Source organism: Rhincodon typus, chromosome 2, assembly GCF_021869965.1.
Source record: "Rhincodon typus isolate 14 chromosome 2, sRhiTyp1.1, whole genome shotgun sequence".
Taxonomy (NCBI): domain Eukaryota; kingdom Metazoa; phylum Chordata; class Chondrichthyes; order Orectolobiformes; family Rhincodontidae; genus Rhincodon; species Rhincodon typus.
In genome coordinates, this window is record NC_063333.1 from 121,568,571 (window position 1) to 121,581,445 (window position 12,875).

The 12,875-nt window shown below is 40.7% G+C and overlaps 1 long non-coding RNA gene across 2 annotated transcripts in view; it reads left to right on the forward strand.

Annotated features, from left to right (window-relative positions):
- LOC109910449 overlaps positions 1-12,875 on the forward strand; it is a 183,817-nt gene that overhangs the window by 112,695 nt on the left and 58,247 nt on the right. The window lies entirely within an intron of this gene.

Sequence of the window (12,875 nt, forward strand, 5' to 3'; positions counted from 1 at the left end):
AGAGGACCCAGAACCAATCCTGGTGGAATTTTGCTGGTCATAGGCCTCCAGAACGAAAAGCAACCCTCCACCACCATTTCTGAAGAAGGATCCCGACCTGCAACATCAGCTTTCCTGCTCCTCATGATGCTGCCTGGCATCCTGTGTTCCTCCAGCTCCACACTGTGTTATTTCCACCATTACTCTCTGTCTCAATTGCTCTATATCAATATGATTGCTAGACAGTGGCCCTTTAAGTTTGAATGCATTATCAAGTTCCTGCCTAGTTTCCAACTTTTTTCTTAAAATTGATTCTGCCAACATTTATTACTAATTTTTAATTGTCCTCAAAGCCGTTGGCCAGCACTTGCAACGAATCCATGGTTGCTTAGCTTCGGCCAAATGGTGTTCTCCCATTGATGACTGGGACCAACCAGGAGGACTTTTCCATTTGCAAGCTTTCCCTTGTGTCTGTACATTCTCAAGAAAGTTAACTTGAAGTTTTTGTTGGTATCTCTAGTACTTGCTCTATAAAGCTGGTGAGTCTTTTTAAAATTCGTATTGGTGATATAGGTGCCACCAGAAAGGCTAACATTTAATGCCCATCCTTTGCTGCTTTTTGTCGTTTATATAAATGATTTGGATGTGAATATAGGAGGTATGGTTAGTCAGTTTGCAGATGACACTATAATTGGAGGTGTAGTGAACAGCGAAGAGGGTTACCCCAGAGTATAATGAGACCTTGATCAAATGGGCCACTGGGCCGAGGAGTGGCAGATGGAGTTTAATTTAGATAAATGTGAGGTGCTACATTTTGGTAGCGCAGGACTTACACACTTAATGGTAAGGCCCTGAGGAGTGTTGCCGAACAGAGGGACCTTGGAGTGCAGGTTCATAGCTCCTTGAAAGTGGAGTTGCAGGTAGACAGGATAGCGAAAAAGGTGTTTGGTATGTTTGCCTTTATTGGTCAGTGCATTGAGTATGTGAGAAGCCATGTTCCGGCTGTACAGGACATTGGTTAGGCCACTTTTGGAATAGTGCGTGCAATTCTGGTCTCCCTGCTAAAGGAAAGATGTGAAACTTGAAAGTGTTCAGAAAATATTTACAAGGCTGTTGCCAATGTTGGAGCGTTTGATGTACAGGGAGAGGCTGGGTAGGCTGGGGACATTTTCTCTGGAGTGTCAGAGGCTGAGGGGGTGACCTTCGTAAGTTTTTAAATCATGAGGGACATGGACAGCATGAATAGTCAGTCTTTTCCACAGCATAATGGAGCCTAAAACTAGAGGGCATAGGTTTAAGGTGAGAGAGGAAAGATTTAAAACAAACCTAAGGATCAACATTTTCATGTGGAGGATGGAACGTATATTGAATGAACTACCAGAGGAAGTGGTGGAGGCTGGTACAATTAGAACACTTCAAAGGCATCTGGATGGGTATATGAATAGGAAGAGTTTAGAGGGATATGGGCCAAATGCTGGCAAATGGGGCTAAATTACTTTAGGATATCTGATTGGCATGGACAAGTTGGACTGAAAGGTCTGTTTCCATGCTGTACATCTCTACGACTCTTTAACTCTTTGTGGTGAAGGCACTTTCCCCTGGTGCGATTAGGAAAGGAATTCTAGGATTCGGACTCATTTACCATAAAAGAGCAATAGTATAATTCCAAGATAAGATATTGCATGGCCAAGAGGTTCTGATGTTCCAGTATATCTGCTACCCTTGTCTTTTACGTAGTAGAAAGCATGGTCCTGGACAGTGATGACTCATGTGAGTGTCTGATTCCATGATCAGAAGTCAGTCGCTGGTTCTAAGTATAATTCCGGTGTTGAAACCATGACAAGGACTAATATGTGGCCATTTGACATGGGGGACAGAGGATGTGAGGTCATAGCTGTTATCACCAAGCTGAATCTTTCCCTTAACTTCCCTTAACTCCAAGTGCAATCACTTTCCTGCAAATTATCTGTCCCCCTAATCCAGAACAGCTGAAAAGTCGGTGCTTATCTTACAACCCAGCTAGTTCAAAGTGGACCAAGGATTGAATTTGAGGCTAACATTTTTGTGAGGTTCAGCATCATAAATGTTCTGTGATTTATGCACTGAGTTTATGTCGAGCCCTATATGTTCCTTTCCCTGGATAAGCATAGAAATAGTAAACTTACTTTTTATTCCCTGATGATACAAAATTTTTAACGAAAATGAAAGAGGAGAAGATGGTATGTGACATACCGAAGAAAAATCTTTGTCGGTAGGAGAAAACTAACCAAAAAAGATCCAATTTCTATGAATATTCAAATAAAGCTTCAAAAACAATGTAATGCTGTCAGAAAAACATTTAACAACTGTAGGACAAAGACATGATCCATTTTTCAGATGCAATGCTTAAATTCTTTCTGTTGAAGGTGATTTTTTTGTTTAAAATATTTTCTCATTCTATGTAACAATCTAATAGTTTGGTTTATATTGTTGTAAAAATAGAATAGACAACCTAGCCTAGAGTTTGCTTCTCTGCCAAAGTGCTCTTTTGTTATTTGACACCTCGAAGCCACCACTTAGGTTGTGAATACAGAACACTTGAAGTTTTTACCAAATTATTTAACCAGAAGTTCCCCAGACTATTTTTATTCCAAGAAAATAGGGACAACGAAAACAACAATGAAAATGAAAATCGGAAGTGATGTATAACAGACAACCGAATCTATATTGCCCATTTTATACTGTCGCCCAAAGCCGAACTGGCTCCCAGTAAAACTGTAGCTCAGTACAGTTTGAGAAATGTTTATTGAAGGTGCATCCCAGACAAAAGAAGCAACTTTGGGAGCTCTGGCAGTATCCTTCACAATAATCTATCATTAGAAGCTGATGTTGGTGATCTAGTGACTGCTGGATGGAATGCATGAGCTTCAGATGAATGTTTTTATTTGTTTGTGTGCGTGTGCATTGGCAGTAAAACAGAAGAAGTCTTATTTCAGTGTGTTGGTGGTCATCCTGCACTCGACTGTTCAAAAGTCTCTGGCTAAGTATTTCAAATGCAGAGACCTCCTGGTCTTCCATGGGTCTCAGCCAAGAGTCGCTGGCATCTTGTCATCGTCATCTGGTGACAAAACTCTTCTAACCCCTTTTATGCATTGCATTTGCTGTTGTGCTGGAGAAGCAACCTCTAATTGTGATATGCGGAACAATCCCTTTTCCGCTGTTACACTGGCACTATCCCCCACCTCTTCCTCCGTTACATTGATGACTGTATCGGTGTTGCCTTGTGCTCCCATGAGGAGCTTGAACAGTTCATCAACTTTACTAACACCTTTCACCCCAACCTCAAATTCACCTGGACCATCTCTGATACCTGTCTCCTTCCTGGACTTCTCTGTCTCCATCTCTGGTAGCCACCTCGAAACTGACATCTGTTTCAAACTCACCAACTCCCATAGCTACCTGGACTGCACCTCCTCTCACCCACCCTCCTGCAAGAATCCGAGCCCCTACTCCCAATTCCTCCGCCTCCACTGCATCTGCTCCCAAGATGGAGTGTTTCATTCTCGAACATCCCAGATGTCCTCTTATTTCAAGGACCACAACATCCCACCTCCGGTGATCAAAAATGCCCTCAACCACATCTCTTGCATTTCCCGCACTTCTGCCCTCACAACCCTCCCCCCAACAAAAATAAAGACAGAATCCCCCTTATCCTCACATACCACCCCAGCAACCTCCACATCCAATGTTTCATTCTTCGCCACTTCTGCTACCTACAGTCTGATCCCACAACCAAAGAGATATTTCCCTCCCCACCCCTACCTGCCTTTTGTAGGGACCACTCACTCCATGACTGCCTCAACTGCTCCACACTCCCCACTAACCCCACTACAACTGGCACCTTTCCATGCAACCGTAGGAAGTGCTACACCTGCTCCTACATCTCCCCCATAACCTCCATTCAAGACCCAAAGCAAACCTTTCATATCAGACAGGGGTTCACCTGTCTATCCGTCAACTTGGTCTACTGTATCCGCTACTCCCAATGTGGCTTTCTCTACGTTGGTGAGACCAAGCGTTCACTCAGAGACTGTTTCGTAGAGAATCGGTGCTCTGTGTGTGACAAATGACAACACCTTCTGGTCGCGAACTATTTAAACTCCCCCTCCCACTCCCTGGGTGACATGTCCATCCTGGGCCTCCTCCAGTGCCACAATGACACCACCCGGAAACTGGAAGAGCAGCACCTCATATTCCGCCTTGGGAGCCTACAGCCCAATGGCCTAAACATGGAATTCACCAGTTTTAAAATCTCCCCACCCCCAGCCTCATCCCATTTCCAACCCTCCTCCTCAGACCCACCTCCTTGACCTGACACAACCTGTCCACCTTCTGTCCCACCTATCTGCCCCACCCATTGCTCTGACCAATACCCCCCCACTCCCTACTGGCACTCACCTATCACCATCCCACCTACCTTCCCCAGCCCCACCCCTCCTTCCTCTATTTATTTCCCAGCTCCCTTCTGCCTCCCCATTTCTGAAAAAGGGTCCCGACCCGAAACATCAACTTTCCTGTTCCTCTGGTGCTGCCTGGCCTGCTGTGTTCCTCCAGCTCCACACTGTGTTATCTCTGAGTCTGCAGTTCTTGTATCTCACAATTGGAGATAGCTTTTTTTTTGTTTATTTAGAAACTTTCATTGTGCAAAAATGTAAATGATTCAATGCTGAGTTTTTTTCCAATGGCTCAGTTTGTAAATTTATTGCGAAATGTCACACAAAGCCATTCAAATGGTAAAGATCCAGGACGTGGAGATTGCTGACTTCAAGTTGTTGGTGGGATGGTGTTAGAATTGGCTTCAGCCTCACTACTTCCTGGGCTAAGAAGCAGTCGAATTGTTCAAGGTTCCCACTCTTTGATATCTTGTGGGAAAGTTTGACCTGAGGTTGTTCGGTGAGAACCGGATTAGACTCTTTCACAGTGTAATCATTCTCTGGCATCAGTAAGTTCCAGCAGGAGGGGAGAATTTGTTCCATCATGGTCATGTACCTAAAGTAAGAAGGGAGAGCGACAGGATAAAGGCAGGGTGAAGGTTTTGGGGGTAGGGTGAGAAAGGAGTTTCAAAATGAATTTGTTCTGTTTGGACATGAAAGGAGAGAATTTTGTGTACTCAATAAAAGCTACTGGAACCTGAAAATTGACATTTTCAGACTTTATAGTGGTTTAGGATCAATAGCTGCAGTTTTGGGCCTGATCCAGAAAGGAACAACGTTACAACCTCATGCAGTAATTGTTTACAGAAGTAATTATAATTAACAAGAGATTCCAAAGGTTTTTTTTTATCCATAACTGGAATCCTAATTTACAGATGGTGTGGAACTCAAGGCCAGCTTGTTTGGTTTGGAAGGCATTTTGATAGACACATGCAAAGTCTTAATATTCTTTCATGTATCACACACTTTCATTTATGGCACCATTCTAGCTCCAGTTACTGCTACTCATAATACAATGCACATTAAATACATATAATGTAATTCATATTGTATCACTTGTGTGGTCCAAAGACTGTGGGAATTAAGTTAAATGCTTATGGGGGTCATAGAAAAATGGTGATGTCACCAAATGGTATGCTGCTCACTCTGAACCTTAAAGGGAAAGTTCTTTGAAGGACAATGATTCACAAAACAATTATTTATTGAACTATTCAAGAAAAAATAGTATGCCCATTCAGCAAATTTTTTCCACTTCTTAGTTTATATACACGTAGAGCCCACTATATGAGCCTATGTGTTCATTAGCTCTAAATAAAATATACATAGAATCAGGAGGTGACGGTTGTGGGTGTATCAGTGGACCACCTTTGGCAGTAGTGCAATTGGGCAGCTAAATTTACATTCCTTTTACAAACCTTTCCTCAGCAGCAAGTTTAAAATGTATCCAAGGTTTATGAGTATTGTTCTTAAATTGACAACTGTATTTCATTTTTAAAGGTTCTTTAGCCATAATCATCACTAATATTAATAAAATGGTAGGAAAGCATTGCGTCTGTACTGTTTACTAAAATACTCGCACAGTTTTTGTGGAGAAGAAATACATAGTAACAGATATATTTGTTGTCTATTGGAAGATACCAGTATGTCTGCTTTTGATAAAACATTTTAGCTTGTTTATGCTTGATTGGTTGCTGTGGTAATATTATTGAAAGGGTGCTGACTGTTTTCTGGTATAATCTACATTAATTTCAGTGAAGCTGGTATTTTGGGTGAGCTTAGATCTGCACCTGCCAAATCGTGACAAAGTACATTCCTTTGCTAAGGATGCCATTGTGCAAACCTGCTGGTGTGTTTCCCCAGCATTTGGTTGTACCCCATTAAAGTAAACTGAGGCATTCAGAATGTCTCAATTCCGTGTTTGTATTTTCAGGCTTATCATTAAGCTTTAAGCATGAAACTTTCAGATCTAACTCTTAATTCCTGATATCCTGAAATGAACAAAATACATTGAGGACTATTGTCCCATTCCATCAAATGTTAATTCTGTTTGCCTTTCTCCACATTGGTATATTTGGTTCCATTTCACTAGTGTTCAGTCACCTATGGTTTCACATCAAATGAATTTTAGTGGATATCACTTCAGGAAGCTGAATAGAACTATTCTATAGTCTACAACAATGTAGACTAGTTTCTATTTGGCATTGCTATTCTTATCTAGTTCTTTTTATAATTCCATACATGAACGAACAAACATATGTTATGGACAGGTGTATGGTATGGTATAGGTAATATGATACAGTGTGGGCAGGTGTATAGTATAGTAAGGACAGCCAAATGATATGGCACGGATAGTATAGTGATGTGGTGATGATGTGGCATATGTTATATAGTGGGTTCATGATCTGATGTGAACAGTACATGAAATGGAAAGTATAAATTATAGCAAATGTAGTTGTATACAATGATGTAGACAGGTGTATAAAGTGGCATGGGCAGGTGTATGATAAGTCTAAGTGAGAAAGAGCACACAACCTTCCTGTATGTTTTGCTATCATCAGGTTGGCATATATTTGGGATCAGTCATGCTTCATTATTTGCAGGTGCTGCAATGAATATTTCTGTGATTTGAATGTGAAATCAATTTGTGTCAGATATTTTAACTTCAATGACCAACTTAAGTTTTGTCATGATAGTGTTAGGTTATTAGAATAGCTGTTTCAGCAAATCAGCAAAAAGGTGTGTACCGGAATAGTTAAAACTCAAATACTTAATGCTGTGAGGGGGAATGAATTGAACTTTAGCAGAAGATGGAAAATGTGTCTGAGTGGACTCTCGCCAGGGCAGCAGAGGAAGTAGAAAAAATGTGTAGGGGGTCAGCTGAGGTCTGAAAGTAGAACTGTAAAACCTGTGTGAACTCCTCTGTTCATTCATACTGCACATCTGGCTTGTCTGCTCTGATTTTTCTCCTGTCAAGAATGATGAGTGGTTTCATGAAGGAATTCCTGTGTAATTATTTTGAGCCACTGAGGCAGGAACAAAGCAGAGAGTTCATTTTGAAAACTCTTTGAAAGAGCTTCCATTTAGGCAATTTAATTATCAAAGAAATTGAGTTTGCTCTTATTTGGAATTGGTAATATATTTGTCTTAATTCTGTCTGAAATAGCACCACAGAGGCTGCTATCTTGTCACCAAGTCACACGTGGAGAGTCCTTTACACTGATCCAGCTCCTTCAGAGCCAGCTCTCTCAGGAATGGAACCTCCGACACTCCTGTTTATATCTGTCAGCCTAGGCTCCCTGATTGGGGCTGTCAACCTGGTCCAATCAGAAATCTCATATTCTATATACTATTCACTACACCTTTTGCCTAAGGGTGTCCCATTATTGTCTGGTAGTTTCTAAATTGGTTACCCACCAAAAAATGAGTAAGCTCATCTCCGTAAACAAACACTTCCAGCCATTTATTGTTCCACGCTGTTTATTGAAACGATACTCTCTTAAACTGCATGTAGAGAAATGTTGGCTTTGCAATCATGTTAGATACTGGCTCTCCTTTCTTTCCTCTGTGGGAAATGAGAATGAAAGTTTTCAATATTGGAAAGAAAAGCTGCAGGCCAAGCAGACTAATAACCAAAAAGGAAAATCTGCAACTGCTGGACATGTGACATAAGATCAAAATGCTGGACAAACAGTAGCAGGTTAGCTTCCAAGTATAACATGCAAGCCAGCCGAGAGAAAACTCTCAAAAGGTGACTCACAACTTCAGAGACAGTTAAAATAGCTTCAAAGAAAGTTGACAACTTTCAATCAAAACAAATAGCTGTGAATGGAGGCTTATTATTTAGGCCTCCAGTGGTGATAGGATGCGTGAGACTTTCTATCACACAGAGCATTTCCCAGCATCTGAGGGATCACACTCAATCTGCTTTCCGATTCTTTAACTCCTTTTATTACTCTTTAACTCCTTTTAATGCACTATCTTCTCAAGTCAGACATGACACTGAAAAGAAGGAGGCCATTGGTCTCACTGTGCCCGGACTGGTCTTTGGCAGTCGAATCCAATTAGTTCACCAATCCTGCATTTTTTCACACAACTGTGTTGTTTTTATCCCCTCAAGTATTTATCAGATTTTCAAAGTTACTCTGAATCTGCTTCAGGGGATGCAATGGCCTAGTGGGATTATTGCTGGACTGTTAACCCAGAGACCCAGGTAATGTTCTGGGGAGCTGGATTCGAATCCTGCTAAGACAGATGGTGGAATTTGAATTCAATTTTTAAAAAAAATTAAGAGTCTAATGATGACCGCGAATCCATTATCAATTGTCAGAAAAACCCATTTGGCTCACTAATGTCCTTAAGGGAAGAAAACTGCTACCCTTACCTGGTGTGAGTTACACATGACTCCAGATCCACGGCAATGTGGTTGACATTTAACTGTTCTCTGAGCAATTAGAGATGGGCAATACATACTGGCTTAGTCATTTGTGAATGAATAATAAAGGATTCCTTTAGGTGGTGCATTCCAGATCACCACAAAATGATATTCTCTTTTTCTACCACTTTTTTTTGCCAGTTACTTTAAATCTTGGTCCATTTAGTTTATATTAGATAGCAAATATCAAGCTGTTATTGTATCCTCATTCTCCAACCACTCCTTGAAGTCTGTACCTCTTTAACCAAGCTTTGGGTCAATAAAGGTCTTTCCATGAATTGGGTATTTGTCTTTGAGATGGGAAATAGAGCTGAGATGATTTTAGTATCAGAAACCTGCCTCTTTTGAGAAACCGTGTTTTAGAGTTTCTTCGGGACCTTTAATTAATTTGGAAACGGGCTTCCAATGCAATCAAAGATTGCAGAGCAGGAACGGAGGGAACTTTCAAGCGAAGGTAATCAGCATTGATGCTGCTCATTGCCCTGATGGAGAAAATCTGTGCCAAGGTACCAATCCTAGCTGTGCTCAGGTAGAATCTAAATAGCCATGCTCCAATATGTGTTCAATGCTCAGTGGATGGCAACACTGTGGATTGGCAACATGCTTCAAACTAACTCCCCTTTCGACCTATGATCATCGGCTGCAACTTGATCTTCAATGGTGTAAGTCCTTAGAACTTTGAAAAGCATTTTTACTTACCTTTAATGCTCTTTTTGGCTCATGATTTGCCTCAGACATGGTCCTCACCCCTCCACCAATCCTATTGATATGACAGACAGCTGCTAACATATGCCTGCCTCTGGGAAAGTTTGAAAAGTTATTGGAAGACAGGTTTATATTAAGCTCACACTGATGCTAATTGACCTCACAACTGGTGCAGGAGGTTGATGCTCTCCCAGGCCATGGGATATTGCGAAGGGCAATTTATTTTATTGGCTGCCTTTTTTCCAGTCCATCTGGGACCAGGAAAATCCAGTCTCATGTTGGATTTTTAGGATGTCTTATTTGTGTATTGTTAATGGAAGATTTTATTCTGTTACATTCTTTTTGCTCTGGTAGATTATTTATACACTGCTGTGTATAGAGCTGTAATGTTAGCACAATGCCTCTGTTTGAATTTCAGAAGCTCCAAGGTGCATTCAGCTACATTTTCTGAGAAAGGATGGGTTGATTTGAGTTTCTCATAGATTTGCAAAATATCATATCAGGAAGATTCCTTCCCTGAAGAGTCTCTTCTGCATTCCCTTGATCCTGAAAATGAAATATACGTGCAGTAAGATATATGCTTGTGTGTTCGATAATTTCACCCATGACGTTTTGCTAAATTCAGTTCTTTGTTCAGTGTTCAGTGAAGTGGTGGGCATGTGAAATAGCTGTAGTTTGTTCAATTGAACTGTGAAAAACATCCAGCTGTACGATAGTGGACTGAGAGTGCAGTGGGTCTGAGGAGACAGAAAGAAAATCCCTTTTAAGCTGTTGCTGGCAGCGATGAAAGTACTCTGGGGTTGAATTAATCATGTTGCGCAAATGTATTGATTGAACAGTTCTTTTCCAGAAATCCGTTGTTATATTTAGGTTAAATAGGCAGTACTGATGGGGGGAGAAAATGTCTTTGATTCTCTTCTTATTTGTCCTGTAAAGTATATTCCTGAATATGTTAACTAACTGCTTTGAAGCTACCTCAGCTATCGATAAGATCTCAGCGTGATTCTCGTTGTGTATGTGTATGTGAAAAGGTTTATATTGACTGAGTGCCATAGGCACAGCTCACTGAAATGAAGTCATGAAGATCAGTAGGGAGAGCAACTAAATATTTCAAGGAGTCAGACTTAAGACCAGGTCCTCCCGACAGTCTCTGTAATAATGCTTACCATAGCCTTATAACATGTAAATTGTTGCAAGATATAATAAACTATATATAGTTTGCTACAACACACTCTTCTGGTTGGATTAGGAGGTGGCTATCCTCATCCATACCAGACCACATAGATGCTTAAAAATCCTACTCCTACAACATATTGGTGACAGCACATTGACAATTCTGTTGTTGATTTTAGTCCTTAGTATGGTCTGAATAAGTTCACCCATTCAGGTTCGCTGGTCTGAGCTAAGTGTGCTCACTTGTTTTGTGCTGCCTTTGTTACATTTTCATGTCAGGAGATTTCCTTGCCATATTTACAATGTAGCTATGTCCATCTCAGTGTGTGGTGATTTGGTTGGCCAAACAAAAAACACAGACATCATTTGGAGTCACTTTATTCATCAATTTAATTACAACTTTTTTTAGTGTGGAGGTTCTCACCGACAAAATATATGATGGAGGTTAGAAAGAAAAATACAATCAAACACTTCATTATCTTAAGAAAAAGAAAGCAATCTGAGTGGTTTTGGAATGGGCTGGTTATAGCAGATGGAAAAAGTGATCAAACTTACATTGCCATAAAAATAGGACAGAGAGAGAATAGTCAAGAACTGAACATGTGAGGAGTTGGAACATTATATGTTCACCCTTTCTACTTCTTTATCAATTATTAATATTTGTTAAACTCCAATCTTCTGAGAGTTTTACCTTAAATATTGTGTTACCCTATTTCTGGCCTCTTGTACACCTGGATTTCCTTTTGTTGAACATTGGCAGGTATTCCTTCAGTTATCTGAAACTTAAAACTCTGGAATTTCCTTCCTGAACCTCTGAGTCTCTATCCCTCTCTCCACTGTGGAAGTGGCCATTTCATAATTGAGCCCCTGTGTGTCTTGTCGGTTGAATCAGTCATGGGTGCTATGATTGTTTCTCTTTGATCAGGTTTCTACTAACTCATTAAATGTTTAAATCTCTGTTTTCTGGTTGTTGAATATCAAGCATTTCTGTAGAAAACATACATTCTACCATGTCCGTTTCAGTGGAAATGAACAGTTTCTTGCCCGGCCCCCCACTTACTTTCAAAGGAACTGGCATCCTTTGAAACCTCGCACTAGTAACAGTTCTCCCATTTCTATGGGCTGCATGACACAGTCTAGTAGGATGTCACACATCCTAAATTCCAACTATATACTCTTTTCACCACTGCATACTGTACAATCCTTACCCAGCTGATTCCCCACACTCAGTGACTTCCCAAAACACTCAATTCTGTACTCTGGTGCATAATCTCCCATGAGACTGTAACTGCCAGCAGTGATCTGACTAGACATATGCTAAAGTACGTGAAGTGCGGTATGCCCCTGATCTGTCCTTCTGTGCCACTGAAGCAGTGCCCTCTGCCAACACTGTGCCACTTTGATCCAGTTCATAGATAAAAATCTGCCTAATCTGGGATTAGTGCCCAAGCTAAAGGCTGCACCCGAGAATCACTTCCTTATCCTCCTCACAGGATTCGAATTGTGCATCTGGTGGTGAATGTCTGCTGGCCCACTTCCAGTAATCAGCCTCTCCCATAGGATAGGGTGTTATCCAGGATATGCTGCATATGCTAAAATCTGATGCTTTTTCATCATTTCCCATTGTTTATTATAACTGTGAAAGACCTCATCTAAAACATCCTCCCTCCCCTTGTTTAAACATATAGAATTATCATACATCTTCTCAAAGTTACATTTCAGGAAGATCAGCATATTGTGAATGTAAAATGGAATGTGCCATCTGCATTATGGAAGCCCTTAAAACAGAGAGACAAATGCTGTCTAGAAATATATACAACTTTCTGGAGACTATTTTGCCAGCCGGCCTCTCACAGGGACATTTGAAATCCCCTCAACTTTAAAACCATAAGCATGTTTACAGATATATAATGGTCACTACAAGTGGTTCTCAGGACCAAACTGTTTATATGCATGTCTAGAAATGTAATGAAATCCAAGCAAACGCCAGCTAGTCATCTGATTTTAAAATGTTACAACGCTGTAATGAGCCAAGGTTGTTAAAGCCTGGACAGAGTTGAATAACTTCTATTAGCTTTCCCTATTTTGTATTTCCCTTGTTCTAATTCTTTTCA